Source organism: Triturus cristatus, chromosome 1_1, assembly GCF_964204655.1.
Source record: "Triturus cristatus chromosome 1_1, aTriCri1.1, whole genome shotgun sequence".
In the NCBI taxonomy this organism is placed as follows: Eukaryota; Metazoa; Chordata; class Amphibia; order Caudata; family Salamandridae; genus Triturus; species Triturus cristatus.
In genome coordinates this window covers 614,802,231-614,818,607 of record NC_140579.1, presented here as the reverse complement: position 1 = coordinate 614,818,607, position 16,377 = coordinate 614,802,231, and the positions used below count along the sequence as shown (strand labels likewise).

Sequence of the window (16,377 nt, the reverse complement as noted above, 5' to 3'; positions counted from 1 at the left end):
CAGAAGCCGTCTTTGCGAGAGCCTCGTCCAATCAGAGTAGCACTTATTGCGATGTCACTCGACTGTCAGTTATTGCAATGGAGACAGAAGCTGCGGTGGAGTGAAATTCGCCATGTGAAATGCCAAAGCCGACACAAGTCCGTTCTTCAGAACTGCTGGTGTAGAGAGAGGTGGTTAGATAGTCCCTGGGATGCAAGGAATATAATATTAAGAAATGGAGTCAGAATGCCCGGGCGGCACGTATTGGTTGATTCTTCAATAACTCATTGCGGGTTAATCCCTGTGAACTACACTACCCACGTTCCTCTTCTCCCAGCGTAAAATGCCTTTATTATAAACTGTCGAAAGCGTTTCTGGGGCGCGATGTGAAATGATTACTAAAGTCTGTCGAGTTTGTTGTTTCTCATATTCAAGACAAGTTGCATCTAATTCTCTTTCAATGCGTTGATAAATTTACAGAACATGTGAACGTAGACCACCGGTCGGAGGCGAGGAGTTTGCCCAAATATTATTTTTAAGAAAATAACATTTGATTTCAGACGAGTTAGGAACGCTGCAACTTTTTTTAGTTTAATGAACGAATCACGTGCTGGTAATATTTAGCATTACAGAAGGTCATGTGGGATCTGTTTTTTTATTATAGTGTTTACTGCACTAGAAATCAATTTCACGTTAACTTCAGAAAAATGTGTTTTCTTCCATTTTGGATGTGACGTACATTATTACGTGATCGTTGTTGTTTATCACTAATAAAGAATTATGGGTTTACACTGAAGAGGACTGAGACTTTCCCAGAAGAGGTGATCCGGTAGGCCCCAGCGCTATTGGTCTGACCTGCCATTCTTTTCCATCTAAGGCGCCTCGTCGCCAACGCGAGTGGTTTGAGGTCAACTCGGGTGGCTTCAAGACCTAAACAAATCACTGAATGCGCAGCGGCGGATTCCTCAGCACTGCCGTCGGGCCCTTCAGCCCATCTGGGAACAGTTCCAAACTCCGACGGGGGGAGGGAGGAAAGCGAAAGCACGCCGCCATGCATGCGAACAGACAAAAAAATGCGCGCGCTTGTGCACATCCCTACGCTAATTAAAGTAAACAAAGATGGCGTCGGGCTGTCCACATGCGCATGCATTTTTTTGTCCGAAAGCATGCATGTTTAGCTTTGTGAATGCAGCCATCTTTGTCCATCTGTACGCACGTGCATCCAGCTTTGGCTGAATTAATCGCAAAAGGCCCTTGCATGCGCTGCTCTCGCCATGCGAGGGCCTTTTGCGATCAATTCAGCCAAAGCCGAATGCAGGCGTGTCCAGATGGACAAAGATGGCTGCTCTAGTCATCGTGTACGGACAAAAAAATGCACGCGAATGTGGACAGCCCGACGCCATCTTTGTTTACTTTAGTTACCGTAGGGATGTGCACACGCGCGCACATTTTTTTGTCCGTACGGTTTCACTTTCATTCTTTCTGCCGGTAGGGTCTGATCATTGACACGCACCCCCGTGGGGGATTAAGGCTCGGACAAACAGCACATCCGTTTGCACTACTCGACGAGTCGGTGTGCGGCGCCCAGGACACAAAGAAAAGCATCTATAAATGATATGTGTGCAGTTTCAATGTATACTCCCGCCATTCCACTTTTGATGTTATCTACCTTTTAAAGATATATTTCATTTTTTCATTGCAGAGGTGCGCTTGAGTCTCACATTTTTTTGCAGACCAATTGTTCTCGGATGAGTGACCCTCCTGTATAGCGGATGTGTCACGGGTGGCTAGAGATTAGGATGGATGGGTGGGTGGATGGAGGGACGCATGAAGAAATAGAAGTACTGGGAGAAGGATCGATGTAGAGACATATGCAACCAAGAGTGGATGATAGAGAATGATGAATAGAATGATGGATGGAAGGAAGGATGTATGGATGGATGCATGGAAAGAAGGAAGAGTGGCTAGATTAAACAAGCATTGAAAATGCAATAGGTCTCGCCCTGATTAAGTTAAAGCCATTTGCTTTGCTAATGGTATTGTATAGCAAAGCAAATGGCTTTAACTTAATTAAAGGCGAGACCTATTGCATTTTCAATGCTTGTTTTAAATGCAGTCCAGTTTCTTTAAAAAACCGGGGCTACATTTCTAAAAAAAAAACCTTTCTCAAGGGGCCGCTGCCTCTGGACCACTGCCTACTCCTAAACAAACATATTTTTAAGATTCACAAGAGTGAAAGGGATCCCAAAGGGACCCCTTTGGTTTTGCCAATGCACTCCCACCCCAACTCAGGAGTCAGAAACTTTTCAGTGTTTTGTGACTGGTATTACAGTCACAAAACATTTACCAATCTCCTACCAACTCGCAGTTTGGAAGGGACGCCTACAACATGCCCTTTCCAAATGACAAATCTGTATCATTTCACTATCCCATTTTAGGTGTCAGTAAAAGTTTTGCAGCTCCCAAAATAAGATTGGGTTATAGTGCCCAGCACCCAGATTCCCTTAGGGGTGACTGTGCTGTGCTATACAAATACTGACTGATTGATAGTAAAAACCTATTTCGCTGTTGCAACTGCACCTATTTTGCTAATCACAGATTAGGTTTGTACATTAGGTCCTTAGAAGGTAAGGTCTGTGCAGCTCAATCCGGCACTATCTGCACTTTCTGGATTTCACAATGAATGGTGAATATTCACTATTTTTTACATTGTGTTGTGTCACATGAGCACCCGGGTGAAACATTACTAAAAATGCCCCTTTGAGACTATTCAATAAATCTTGATAGCACTGCAGGAGTCGATTGGGAGATGCATACAAGAGCAGAATGTCCAGGTCTGGAATGAGGGAAGCTTTGGTGACAGGCCTTGAAGTGACATTCAGAGCAACATAAGGAGCGAGGTGGGGTAGGCACAGGACTAAGAGAGGAAGCCACCTTCAGATGGGCAAGAATGACCCAAGGAGGACAGTCTTGGGACCGGACTGGAGACCAGCTTCATTGGGACAACAATGACTCGGGAAACAGTAGACTCTCTGGGGAGTGAAGGTTCAGTACCAAATCTGAGAAGACTCATAGTTTTGGGGCTCTGGGATTTTGGTGCAAACTAAGAGCCAGGGGCTAATTCCCAAGGACACCCAGCTTCATCTGGACAAAATTCAATTTTGTGCCTTCGATCCTTCTTTGCAGCTCATAGCAGGATTCAGTGTTACATGTGGATTTTATATATATAACATCAAAGAAACTGCATGTTTTGTTGTGAAGATTGACATGTTGCAATAGTCATTTTGAGCTCTTTCTTTGGCCATACCAGGCTACACCCATCAACTTCTGTGGGGCACTGATTGCTGGTGAAACGCAGGCGGAATAAATCCACAAAATCCGAGGTGTGTTTGGCATCAGGTCACTAGACCAGCATCAGTGGAACAGAAGGGCCTGTGGCAGGGCAGGCCTAGCACTACCTGAGGAGACTACCTTGGACGGAACCAGAATGTAAGGGAGAGCCATGTCAGTCAGACGTGGAGACCACTTTCAAGGGTTCCAGAAGGACCCTGGAGAGGGCACGTTTTGCATTAGGTGTGACCACATTTTTGGGAGATGAGTGGGTGCAAGATTACGGCAGGACCTGCATGAGCTACATGTGGAGGCAACAGCCAAGGGGGCAGGAGCAGTATCCTTTGAGGGGTAGTGTCCTTTAGGGAAGGAGGGGGTTGGCAACAGGTTTTGAGACCGTCTTCAGAAGGGCAGGGACAGTGGTGGAAAAACATAAGTAACTTTTCAGGACTCCTAGCAAAGTGCTCCTCTGCAGGTGCCCAGACACACTCATTCATGGTTACTTTGAACACTTTGAAAGTATTTCTATACAGTATAGAGATGGACCACCCAACGTTGGGTTTTTCTTGTGTCTCCTCTCCACCCTCTGTAGGTGCACCATGACGAGACTCCCTTCAGATACACGTACCTTGCACCCAGCAGGGCCCTGCAGAACACAGCACTTGGAATCAGGTATGCACTTCCAGAATATGGAGTATACAAAGTGAAGATTTCATTACTGTGGGCACATGCAGCATGTGTGTGCACGCTCAAACACCTAGGAAAGACTGCACCCCTTCAAACTTCAGTTGAGGGGCATGGTCCTTCTAGGGCTTGGATGTCTTTTAGTGCAGAAGCTAGTATCAAGAGCCAGTAGGGTTGCCACCTGTTAGGGGCCGACCATCATAGGTCAGGCCGGAGATCAAAGGCAATACTTGCTGCTATTTTACAAGCATAATGTATCTAGCTTTAGCATCTGAGAAAGACATCCCTGTACTTGGGACTCACAAGACATATGAACTGTCTTCCCAGCTGCCTTCCAAGAAGAGGGGTATTTGGCATTCCACAGCCCTTCCCCAAGCGGTCACAATTTCCTTCTCTGTATATTTTACAGGTGCCCTCATTCCATGATCCACTGGGCCCTGCAATACCTCAACACATCAGGAACAGACACCGGGCGCCAGTCGCCACCAAGGAACTCCTAGAGACCCCGGCCTCCCACGCTTGAAATGGCACGTGTCACAAGAAGAACAAATGATGTCACCCAAGCCCGCCATTATCACCCAGACATGCCAACCCTCCCGATTCATGCGGGAGACTACCGATTTGAAGGCTAGTCTCCCGCCTCCCGATTCAAGCATCCAGAAACCCGATTCCAAATTGACTAGGCAGCTGGACTGGTAAATGTGATTTTAGCTGGTGGTTGTAGTGGGGCCCGGAGGGACTCAATTTTGGGAACGGTACTTCTTCTTCAGCATAAACTTTCACCCGGTGGAAGAGAGAAAAACACAACAGGTGGAGAAGGAAAGAGGAAGAGAAAACCTGTAAAATAGCGACAAACGGACAAAACAGAGTTGAAAAAGCTGCATGAGCGACAGAAACGAGCAGGCATGTTTGGTGGTGGAAGAAAGAGGCATGAGGAGGAGTGAAGACTACAAAGCCTTGGTATTCATAGCCCCCAAATTCGTAGGACCGACCGCAGGCTTCGGAGCAAAACATTGGGCCCTGGCACTTATGTTTTACAAATTAACCACTAAGCCTCTGAGGTTTGATGCAACATTTTCTTTCTTTGGTTAAGAGCTTAGCAACAGAGCACACAACACGTACAGAACTGCACAATGCTGGGGCTGCCAACTGCCTAGACCTAATTCCACATAAAGCCATTTTCTTCCTCCGCTTGCCGTTTCCTATCCCTTCATCGCATTCTTTGGGTTCGTGCTCGCCCCTGCTTTCTCCGTTTAACACCGTTTTCCAACTTTTCTCTTTCCCTCTTGTTGCTTGCCTTTTTTATCTTTCTTCCCAACAAATGAGTGCTGGTGCCCACCACCGGCCCAAATTAGCCACTAGGCATTCACAATGTAGCAGGTGGCCAAATATATCAAGACGTAAATTAACTTTGGGGCATATTATCAAGGAGCGGTGATAACATTATCGCTGCTTTAGCGGCAGGAAACCTGGGCTTTTATGGGAATTCACACGGGCATATTATCAAGCTCATTATCGCCACTTTAGCGGCAGTTTCCTGCCGCTGAAGATGCGATAATGTTATCGCCGTTCCTTGATAATAAGGCCCTTTGTCTGTAAATCGAGCTATGTAGAAGGACCTTTCCATCACAGGTTTGTCACTAAGACCAGGATATCATTGATATATAACAACGTAATTGTTTGGATATCACTCACTGTTTAATTTGTTAAAATTGATAGATAGATAAATAAGTAAGTGAGAGAGTGCAAGGACCCAAATGTTTCTTCGGGGCCTGTGGAATGCTGGGGTTGCTGAACAGTAAATGTGCCTCATCTTGGTTTCTTCCTTCTAACACCTGATACTCTATTTCACGCTGTCAGATTCTTGTTCATCCTTCCTTTCTTTCTCTATCCCAGTTTTCCTCTCTGCCCATCCTTCTTTCCCCCAGTGCTGCCTGTCTCTCTCTATCAAACTCTGATGATGACATAAATGAGGGTTGCCTACCTCTGGCAATCACAAGAAGGAATGACACAGAGTATCGCAGGCACAACGGCCACACAGGCCCTGGAGCAGCTACTTCGGGCCTCTGGCCTTCTCCTTACTACGCTTAATCTCAGTGGCAATAAAGACAGTGACAGGAACAGAAACTAAACAGTGTTTATCTTCTGTAGTTTTGCCTCGTTGCCCTTTCCTTGGCCCATTAGCAGCAAAGGGAAGGCTTTTCAGGGTATTAAGTAGAATAGCACTTGTTACAATGCGTACTAATACAACGCGTACCATTACAATGCGGGTATTAGTACGCGTTGTCAATTACAACGAGATACCATTACAACGCAAACTTTTACAACGACTATGCCTTTACCACGCATGCCATTACAACACTAAAACATGCATGGTAAAGATATAGTTGTGGTAAAAGTTTCTAAGGTAAGTGACAGTCCTATCACTACATTTACACTACCCAGCACAACCCCCCTACTCTATCCTAAACCCTAAAACACTACCCTACACTACCCAAACACCACTGCACTACCCTAAACCCTAAAACATTACCCCCAGCACGACCCCTACACCACACAAACACCACTGCACTACCCTAAACCCTAACACTACCCCCAGCACGGCCCCCTACACTACCCAAACATCACTGCACTACCCTAAACCCTAAAACACTACCCCCAGCATGACCCCCTACACTACCCAAACACCACTGCACAACCATAAACCCTAGAAAAGTAATCCCCTTTACCTCTCACTCCTCGTGGTTCCTCTCTCCTCGTGGTTCCTGCTTCACGTCGTCTCTGAGGGGCGGTGCACGTCGTTGTGAGGAAATGGAACAGCCTCCGTTTCCTCACAACGACGTGGATCGTCTACATTTTTTTTTAGAACGCATGGTCATTTACCATACATACCTTTACAACGAAATTCGTTGTAAAGGCATGCGTGGTAAATTACCATGCGCTCTAAAGAAAATGCTTAGTAATTACTTCGTGATGTGCAACGTATGCGTGGTAATATTGCGTTGTAATGATATCGCAAAGTAAAAAAGTCGTTGTAACAGCTGTTTATCTATTAAGTAGGGTGACCAGACATCCCGGTTTTCCACGGACGGTCCCAGTTTTTGGAGCAGTGTCTCGGTGTCTGCAAATTAAAGAAATGTCCCGGTTTTTGCGTAGATAAATCAGACATGCCAACTCTCCTGATTCAGGCGGGAGACTACCGATTTGAAGGCTAGTCTCCCTCCTCCCGATTCAATTATCCAGAAACCCGATTCCACAAGATGAAACAGGAATTACAGAATTACCTGCTTCCGGTGCTTAAGATAACTCAAAGTTGAGCTAAACTGAGAGCTCAAAATTACGTTGGCTCTCCAGCCTTTGTTTTCCTCCCCACATCCCGTAGTTGTGAATATATTATTGCCTGAGCCAGCCCAAAAGACATTGGTTTAGAAGTGAGCCTGGGTGGGCCCAAGGTTCAGGACTCCGGAAACAAATGTATTTTACTGCCTTCGAGTCCTACGCCCTGCGTAATAATATTTCTGGGCGGGTTTCAGCACTGCAGACATCTCTCCTGAGGATGAGAGTGAGGCTCGAAGTACTGCACTGTCGGTAACCTGTTCCTGCAGGCCAATGCATAATATTGTCAAGTTCCCTCTGCCTGCTATGGCGTGCTCCTGACATAGGTTAAAGAAAGGTAAGGAAAAAAAACATTTCGTGAAAGTGAGAAATAGCCTTGTGAGAAAAAACGTGTTTTAAACTGTTTTTGCTGGAACACTTTGTAAAGCTACCAACATTAAAATGTTGATGCCAGTCTTCATTCACACACGCTACAGTCGTAGTCTCAATGGCCCAAACGTACATTTTATCATTGACAGTCAGAGGCAATTGGAACAATTGAAGGACAGTCGCAGAAAAGCAAATGTGCGTCTTCATCCAAAGCAGTTCTGAATTACCTTCGGGTCGGGTTCACATTCTAAACACTAACACTCTTTGAAGTGCAGAGTGACACTTCACTTCAAAGAGTGTTAGTGTTTATAGAGTGAGAAAGCAGACTGGTGCAGAAAATGTTTCTCACTCTGAAGCTACAGGCCCTGCCACGCGTGATGCACCTCTGAGAAGCATACACACTGAGTGCCAGCACTGGGCCTAGCTTCAAAAACATAACGATAGAAATGTTTCTGACTCTAGGCCCTGCTGGCACACAGCGTGTATATTGCTCAGAGGTGCATGGCACTGGCAGGGCCTAGCTTCAGAAACATTTCTATCTACATGTTGTTATGTGACATCCCTTTATTAATGTAATAACTGCACTTTCACAATTGCTTTATTAACATTTTTGCTTCTCAAATTTGCTTGAAAATGCACCATTTACCCACTCTTTTTTCAAAATGTTCTCTGTTAAGGTGTTCGGGCTCGCTCACTCGCCGCGGTACACTACGACAGATGTTTATACCCCACCACTTTCAAATGTCACCAGCCACCAAGTCAAGCGATCCACTTTGTGTTACGCCTGACCCGTTTCATGTTACGCCCTATTCAGGTCTTTCCACCCACGCATATTTCTCCCTCTTATCGAAGTTCAAATGTTGGCATGAATGTTATAACCCCACCAAAGACAGACCTGAGACCTTCATGACATAAGAAAATCCTCAGCACCTCCTCAGAACCACAAGCCTGCTGTGCGAGAGTGGCCAAGTCCTGTGCCACCCCAAAACTATGGCTCTTCAGTGAGGGCAACCTCCCGCTCTCTCCCGCACCCCACCTCGTTGCACTCAAATTCTGAGAACATCCACTTATATGCGAGTATCCATCTCACAGGTGGACGTGAACCAAAACCCCAAAGGATTTTAAGGTTACCCGTGTTTGGTCCCCAACAACGCGTTGCAGGTTAGAACGGCACGTGGCTGCTGTCAACATGCTGCTTATTCATCTAGCTCCGTTTCACCAACTAACGTGTGGCAAATTACTGTTCAGCTCGCGCCTCTTAGAAGGTTTTGTTGATGTGACATTGCCACCTTGTGGAAAGTAGTTGTATTGCCACCTCGCATGTAATGGTATGGTTTGGATGTACACAGACTTGAACAAAAAAAAGTTCTGCTTAGCTCAAAGGAAAAGCTCCAACAGAAAAGACCCGCAGAGACTGGCACTAGTGGAATGCTGAGCTTAAGGACTCTACACATTCTCCTACGACAACAATGTAAACATGAAACAAAGTGGATGTCAAAATCAACAACACAATTTGTGGTAAACAATAAGTACAGAAAATAATGATACCAATACCATTGATAACATGGACCTGGATCTTTTTTTGTTGCCAGAATCGAAGATAAATATTGCGAAGCGCAAACCAACTAATGACATGCATAAAACTGTTATATTACTGTAAATCCATTTTTCGAAAAAATGTACATCTTCAGAAGTACAAGTTGTATCGTATTTTATAAAACACGGTCGCATTACGAGGCCGGTGCCTTCCTGGGGTGCGGATTCGTGTATGAACAACTGCAGAGTTCCAGCCTTGGGCACCTCAAGGATGAAACCATGACACAGTCGAGAACTACAGGACACCCTGGGACCTTCACCACTTTCCGCAGGTTCCACACAGTTCCATCAGTCAGCTCCACCACCTGACTGCCCACTCTGATGTTTACAAGGATTCTGAAAACGTGGTCCTGGCCTTGGTATTGTGTGTGATGGCTCCCTCATGCCCAACACCACTTCCTCAGATTGGAGAACGATGGAAGAAGCCTTATCTAACTTTAAACCGTGGACCAACAGGAATTTCTCTTCGGGCTGGGGGTTGTTTGTTCCATGAACCAGTTGGTCACGTATCATTTGACCCTGAAAGCACTTAATATTACACTTTGCAGCTAAAACTCTTAATTAATTTGCATACAAATCTACTGTCTCTTTAGGCAATTGCCCTTACATAAAAACATATGCTTAGCAATCACCGCATTGATGTTTTTTTTTCCAAAATTCAGTTCCAGCTGTTTACGCACAGTTTTATCCTTCTCTAATAAAAGTCAGGAAATGTTGTAAAATCCTCTTACTTGATCCTCCCAATCAATGTTCTAACAGAGCTCTGTATTCATCTGTATAAATATCCCCTCCTGCAGCCTCAGCGTAAGACTCAACATTTCCATCCATTGAGACCTATCGAAGCTAGGTTCACCAGGACTCAGCAGAAAGAGCCGGCGCTCCTTCCGTACTTTTCATCATTGAATTTACTTAGTGCTTAATTTGTAAAATAAAAGCAGGAGGCCACTGCAGCTTCCATTTCCCTGTTAATGACGGTCCCAGAAAAACTAGTAGCCATCTCTCTCGCCTGCAAATGCAATAGTTCAGATTATTCCAGGGCCCCAAAGCTAAAGGAATGGCTAGGGAGGCAGGTATTAGTAGTAATATTTTTAGAGTATATTGTATTAATAAACAACCGTTTTTCTGTTCATCTCTAAATTAGATGAGCAACTCCACCATGTGGCAGAATGTCATAAGTGCAGTGTTTATAATTAAGTGCCGGTGCCGAGCTCTGGAAACCAATTAAGTGCCAGTGCTGAGCACCGGAAACCACCAGCACAAATTAAGTACTGTATTAACTCTGAGTACATTTAAAATGTGAGCGCATCACCGATAATATGTGTTAGAATGATGAAGCCATCTCGAAAAGAAGTGAAGAGATACATCTTTCTTGCACCCCCTTGGTGGTAACTTTCCTTCCACCATTTTACCCAACCACCAATTCTAAGGTGCATTCAAGAGGTACCACATGGAAGCCTGGCACGAAGACCCTCCAGGAAATGAGCACAAGGGAAAGGTGGGCACAGGAAACAACACAGGGACATGAGAAGGCAATACAAGGAACTTTACAGGTAAAACACAGACAGAGGTGGCAATTGATGATTCAAAATTATAATGCAACATTTTCATGTTTTCATTTAAACTAGACAACAACAATATGCACACACTAAACGGAAAGCGCGTGCAACACAGTTTTGCACCGCCGCAAAGATGCATTCAGTAGTTGTTTCTACTGATGTGACACTTCAGACAAATACTTATGCAGTGTCAATCAATCACATTATTTTGGTTCAGAGAAACATAAAGGTACAATACAAACCGTACATTCATATAAATCATACAAAGACAAAAACATGGTTCATCGCAGTTCATACCATGATCAATTCAAAACCATAATACATTCCTTTGGAAACAGATACATTATGTTATACCTCCACGCTACCTCTGGTCCCAGACAACAGAAACCTCACTAGGAGTCCAAGAAGTGGGCTCAAGAGTGAGTCCGCTATGCCATCTGGGTGGATATTGTAAAACGTCCAGGTTAAAAAGTAAAAAAAGTGTCTAGTGCATGACATCCTTAAAAACATGCATGAAATCAAGGGGAGTGTCCTTGTGGTAGTGAATTCTAACTAACACGCCTCACCCTACTGGGCCAGATTAAGAACTTTGAGATTTAGTACAAAATACTGCTCCTATTATCTGACTTGCAGACTCATAGTGCATGTCATCTGTCTCTTGAGCCCAAACAGCCAACAGAGGGGGATAATCCAGTAAGCGCGCAGCTTGACATAGGCGCTGCAGGAAAATAATAAATGCACGTCTTTCTCTTCGACATTGCAGCCCACAGGACACAAGGTGGAAGAGATGGCACCTTTAGGCCAAGAACAGGTAAAGGAGGATGTTGGCACAATCCCTAGGCTCAATTTTATAAAAAAGAGCTCGCGAGTACCGGACATTAATGTAATCTACAAATTCCTCAAATTCGGGGGCGCATTTAAAAGACAAAGTGGAGTCTGTTAGATTTCCCAAAACAACAGTTACAATTTTGGAGCACTAAACAAATTCCCAGTAAAGGGTGTTAACCGTTTCTGGAGCACAACTTGGGATTGTGGCAGAGAACAGCCAATATTCTCTCAATCCCAACTTGGTCAACCATATACGGATGTGAGTTACCCAGGGGATCGTCTGTGCTCAATTGTTGGCCAACATCTCCCTGAGACAAGCTCTATAGGGCTCTAATTCTTCTATCGTCCATATCCTGGTCGAATACAAAATGGTTTTTAAACAGGCAGTATCTGAAAATTGTCTAAGGTTTAAGTCGTATTTTAGCGGAAGTAAAAGGGCACTCTTTGAGAGCCTCAACAAGGTTTTAATAACATAATTTGTATCTAATACATCAAGATCGCAATGGCCCCAATGATTGGCCCAGTACAGTGCAGCCCAACTAACTTCGGCTTTGTAAATCTCCAGGGCTGGGGAAATCGGGTATGAAGACGCCCTGTTGTCAACCCTAATGACTGACAGTGCTCTACGTTTCAGTGTCAGTGAACTTTTTGCGATTTGGCCCATTCATTTGTGGGAGTCATTAAATCTTACCTCTAGATAGTCAACCTCAGAGACCCTATCTAGTGTGACTTCTTCTTGGACCACGTGCCCTCAGACTTTTTTCCAGGGCCGAACACTATGTATTTAGTTTTGCTGCTGTTGATTTCTAACCCCTGATCATTACAGAATAGTCTGAACCTCTCCAGCAGGATATTTAAGCCCAGTGTAGTTCTGGACATAAGGAGTGTGTTGTCGGCCAAGATTAGACCCAGCACCCTCAGTCCATGGATCTTGGGGGCTTCATTCTCACAATCCTTATATATATATATATATATATATATATAGAGAGAGAGTAAAACCTTTAATGAATAACTGTAGGAAGGTGGATATCTGACTATGGTTACCCCCAAATTTTTGCCTAGTGTCTAGCTGGTTTTTCGACTTAGTTGGCCTGAGATCCTGCCATTCAGGATCTCAGCCTGGCTGTTCTCTCTTTAAAATGGACTCCATGTACCCTAGGTACATACCCAATTGGTTGGATCACCCTGTCAGCCCCTGTACCAGTGTACACTAGGTACCCAGGGCATTGGTGTACCCAAGGCCTGCCAGGGGCTGAAGCATGTATTATGCCACCCCAGGCTTGGCCTAACAATCTGACACAACTGGCTGATCACTCAGCTGGGGTAAGTTGGTGTAATCACCTCTTACTTAGGTGTAGTATACCTATACCTAACCTTAAATGGGACACCTGGTAACCTATAAGTCACTCCTATGGCAGGCCTTAACAATCCTGAAGGCAGAGTGCTGGGTTCCATGTGAGATGGTGCTCTGGCATGAGCTGAGCCTGTCTGCAGTGGTCGGAACAACTTCCTTCTACTGTTTCCAGATATCGTCATACCATATACTCTTAAGTGCATTATGAACCTCGCGGTTAAATGCTATCTTTGGTTTGGCTTTATCAAAACATGTCGAGTAAGGTGTCATACGAATTGGAATACTAACCCCTCGCCAATTCTGGCGACGGGGTTAGCATTCCACCCTTCTAGAGGGACACGACATGTACAGTACCTGAAACCCGGGTAAGATCAGACATAGCCTCAGCTCCACAAAATGGATGCTGCCACCACAGACACAAGTCTGCCCTCCTGCTGCTGGGAGTCCTTCCAGCTTGGGAGGTGTGGACAAAGGGTTTCCTGCCAGGGGAGGTGCATGCACCACCCCAGACAGGATTTTGTGTATTGGTCAGGTAGGGCTTGAAAGAAACCAGACATGCCTGTGGCTCACAAGGAGCCTCGGTGCATATGCCAGTTCAAACCGGTCCTGGGGCACACCAGTCCCGGGCCTGGGGCGAGCTGGACAAAGGATTGGGGGTGTAACCACCCCCCTTCCTGGTCCCACCCATAGGGAGGGACCTAGCAGGTAGTCCGGCCCCTAGAATCCGCTTAAAGGTAGGAGCTGTGTCCTAAGACTTCAGACATCCTGGAATCAACTTGAAACTAAGAAGAAGACGGGAACTTTGACATTCTGCTGCACAGAAGACTGAAGGAAATCTCCCCTGTGGTCAGGGAGTGACCACCTTGCTAACGCAAGCACCATCCAGCGAATCAACGTCTGCTTTGCCGCCGCCTCCCGCCGGAGCCCGAGCCCAGAGACTGACAAGACCTGGACCTCCAGACCTCTCTCCGCCCGATCCACAGTCCCTGAAAAGAGGAGACCCGTGGAGGCACCGAGACACGTGGAGCCAGCCATCTTGAAACGACCACGACAAGCTGACAAGTGCAACAACCGAGGCTCCCTCCAAGTTGTGCTTTGGGATCTGAGAAGCCCAACCCTCGAGCAGCATCTGCACCAAAGGTGAGCCCTCCAGCATCTCCACGATCTGCGTGGGGCCCTTCTGCATTTTGCCACTCGACGCGCCTACCCGGTTGCTGGCCCGCTGGCTAGTAGCCATCTTGGCGACGAACTTTACGAAATACTCCGCTGGTCTGGTTGCTCCAGACTGGCCCTTGCTCCCCTCCAAAGGAGCAGTCCCTCTGACCTTGCTGGTCAGAACCATCAGCTTATTTTATCTCCTACAACAATTGCTTTTGCCAAGGCTTGTTTGCTTCGATCAAGTCGCCGACACCGCCGACAGCGAGAGCCTGCGTGGGACAGCTCGTGAACCGACTCCTGGACGTCGTCGACCTCCAGGGACCACGTGGCTGCAGAGACAAGCTACACCTTTCTTCCTGTTTGCACCCGACATTGCCTGGTACCCACCTGGTGCCACGCTGGTCACTGGCTAGTGACTGTGAACACTGTCCCCTCTGCTTACAGGTCTTCAACATCTCCGATCCACTCTTGGATCCACTGCATCTCTCCCGGACCGACCGCCTGCAGCATCTTTGTCTTCAAGCTCCACGGAACAGATAGAAGAAACCCGACGCACTTCGAGGCCTATGCACCCGCTTCCTGTGGGTGAGGTAAAGCTGGCACTCCTGTGCCCAAGTGTAGTATTACATCTCTAGTGCCTGTGTTCCAAATCTTGAGTTCCTAGTCCATCCGGAAGATCCTCTTTGCAGTAACTTTGTACTTTTTACGCACCCATTGAAACCTATGGGAGCACGCGTGTGACTATTTGCTCTGCACACGCCACCCGTGGACCTCCTGGTCACTAACTGACGTTAGCTCCTTGTAGGCCCAGCGATTCTAGAGGCCCTAGGCCTTTTCCCTTTTCTGTTCGTGGTACTTATACCACTATTTTAGTATATGGTTTGAGCGGCCACCAGGGCCTATCCATATAAAGTGCAACTTCTGTGTATTCTACTGTAATCTTGTTTGACGATTTGTGCTCCTGTGCTCATAAAGAGACTAGGGGTTACTTTGAGAAATAAATACATATATATTTTGAATATATATCTGTGTGGTGTCCTTTCATTGGTATAAAAGGGGGTTACATTTGGTAAAACAGCTGGCTTAACACGCTTCACGAGTTTAGCCTCAAAGACTGCTTAGCCTACGCTACCACTAGGGCAGCTAGTCCGAAAAGGTTGACTTACAACCACACCATAAGGGTTGCTTGGCATGGTACAAGGTGATCACTTTAACTAGTGAGCATCATATACCAAGCCAACTTCTCACAATAACAAAAAGAGAATGGGAGCCAGGACACTGTCCTTGTGCATGGCTCTTCTATTAGGAACGTCGCCTGTGGTCTCCCCACCCATGCCCTACCTAACCCTGGCAATATTTCCTTAGTATAATTGCTGAATTAGTGAGAGCAGGCCAGCAGGAACTCAAATTTCCCTCAAAACCTCCCAGAGTTTCGGCCTTAGATGAAGGTCGAAAGCGGCCCTCAAGTCTACAAGTGCAACAAAAAGCAATCCCCTATCGATGTCCATAGCTTTCCATTTTATAGACTGGAACTGCAGGACTTGATCAATCGTGCTTTATCTTGTCCATGAAACCCACCTGGAATGCAACAGTTCTTTTCCAGCACATATCCATTCCCAGAGTTTTACCTAGAGTTGCTTGCTATAGAGTTTTTTGCATATTATCAATGAGGCTTATGGGCCGATAATTGCCTGGGACTTGTTGGTGTCTTTTTTTGTAAATAGGTTCAATTTCGGCCCCTTTTCAGGAGTAAGGTATTGGAGCACCTGTTGCTTGAGCATTGGAGCCCCAGATCAAGGGTTCAGAACACTATAGATCAGAGGGAATTCTGTCCAGACCAAGAGTTTCACCTGCTTTCGAGCCTGAATTGCATTCAGGGTTTCTTCCAGTGTAAATACTATTGGGACACCTTTGGTTCCTTTCAAATCTGGACAAGGTCCTAGAGCTAGTATGCCTCTCCATGCATGACGGGTCTGCCTAAAGAGCAGATAAATGTTTAACCCACTCTGTTGCAGGTATGTGGCATTCCAGGGGAGCATAATCCATGCGTCTATCATGGTTGACCAGATGCCAGAACCGTCTGGAATCTTTTTTTGCTGCTTCCAGTGGGTCATCCCAGAACTGAGCTTCCCACTGGGATTTGCTGGTCTTAATAACCTTTGTTTATTGCCATCTAGCAATAGTGAT

The 16,377-nt window shown here is 45.9% G+C and overlaps 1 pseudogene; it reads left to right on the top strand.

Annotated features, from left to right (window-relative positions):
* The window catches only part of LOC146870717 (uncharacterized), a 95,845-nt pseudogene extending 91,352 nt beyond the window's left edge, over positions 1 to 4,493 (top strand).
* The last annotated feature ends 11,884 nt before the right edge of the window (positions 4,494 to 16,377 follow it).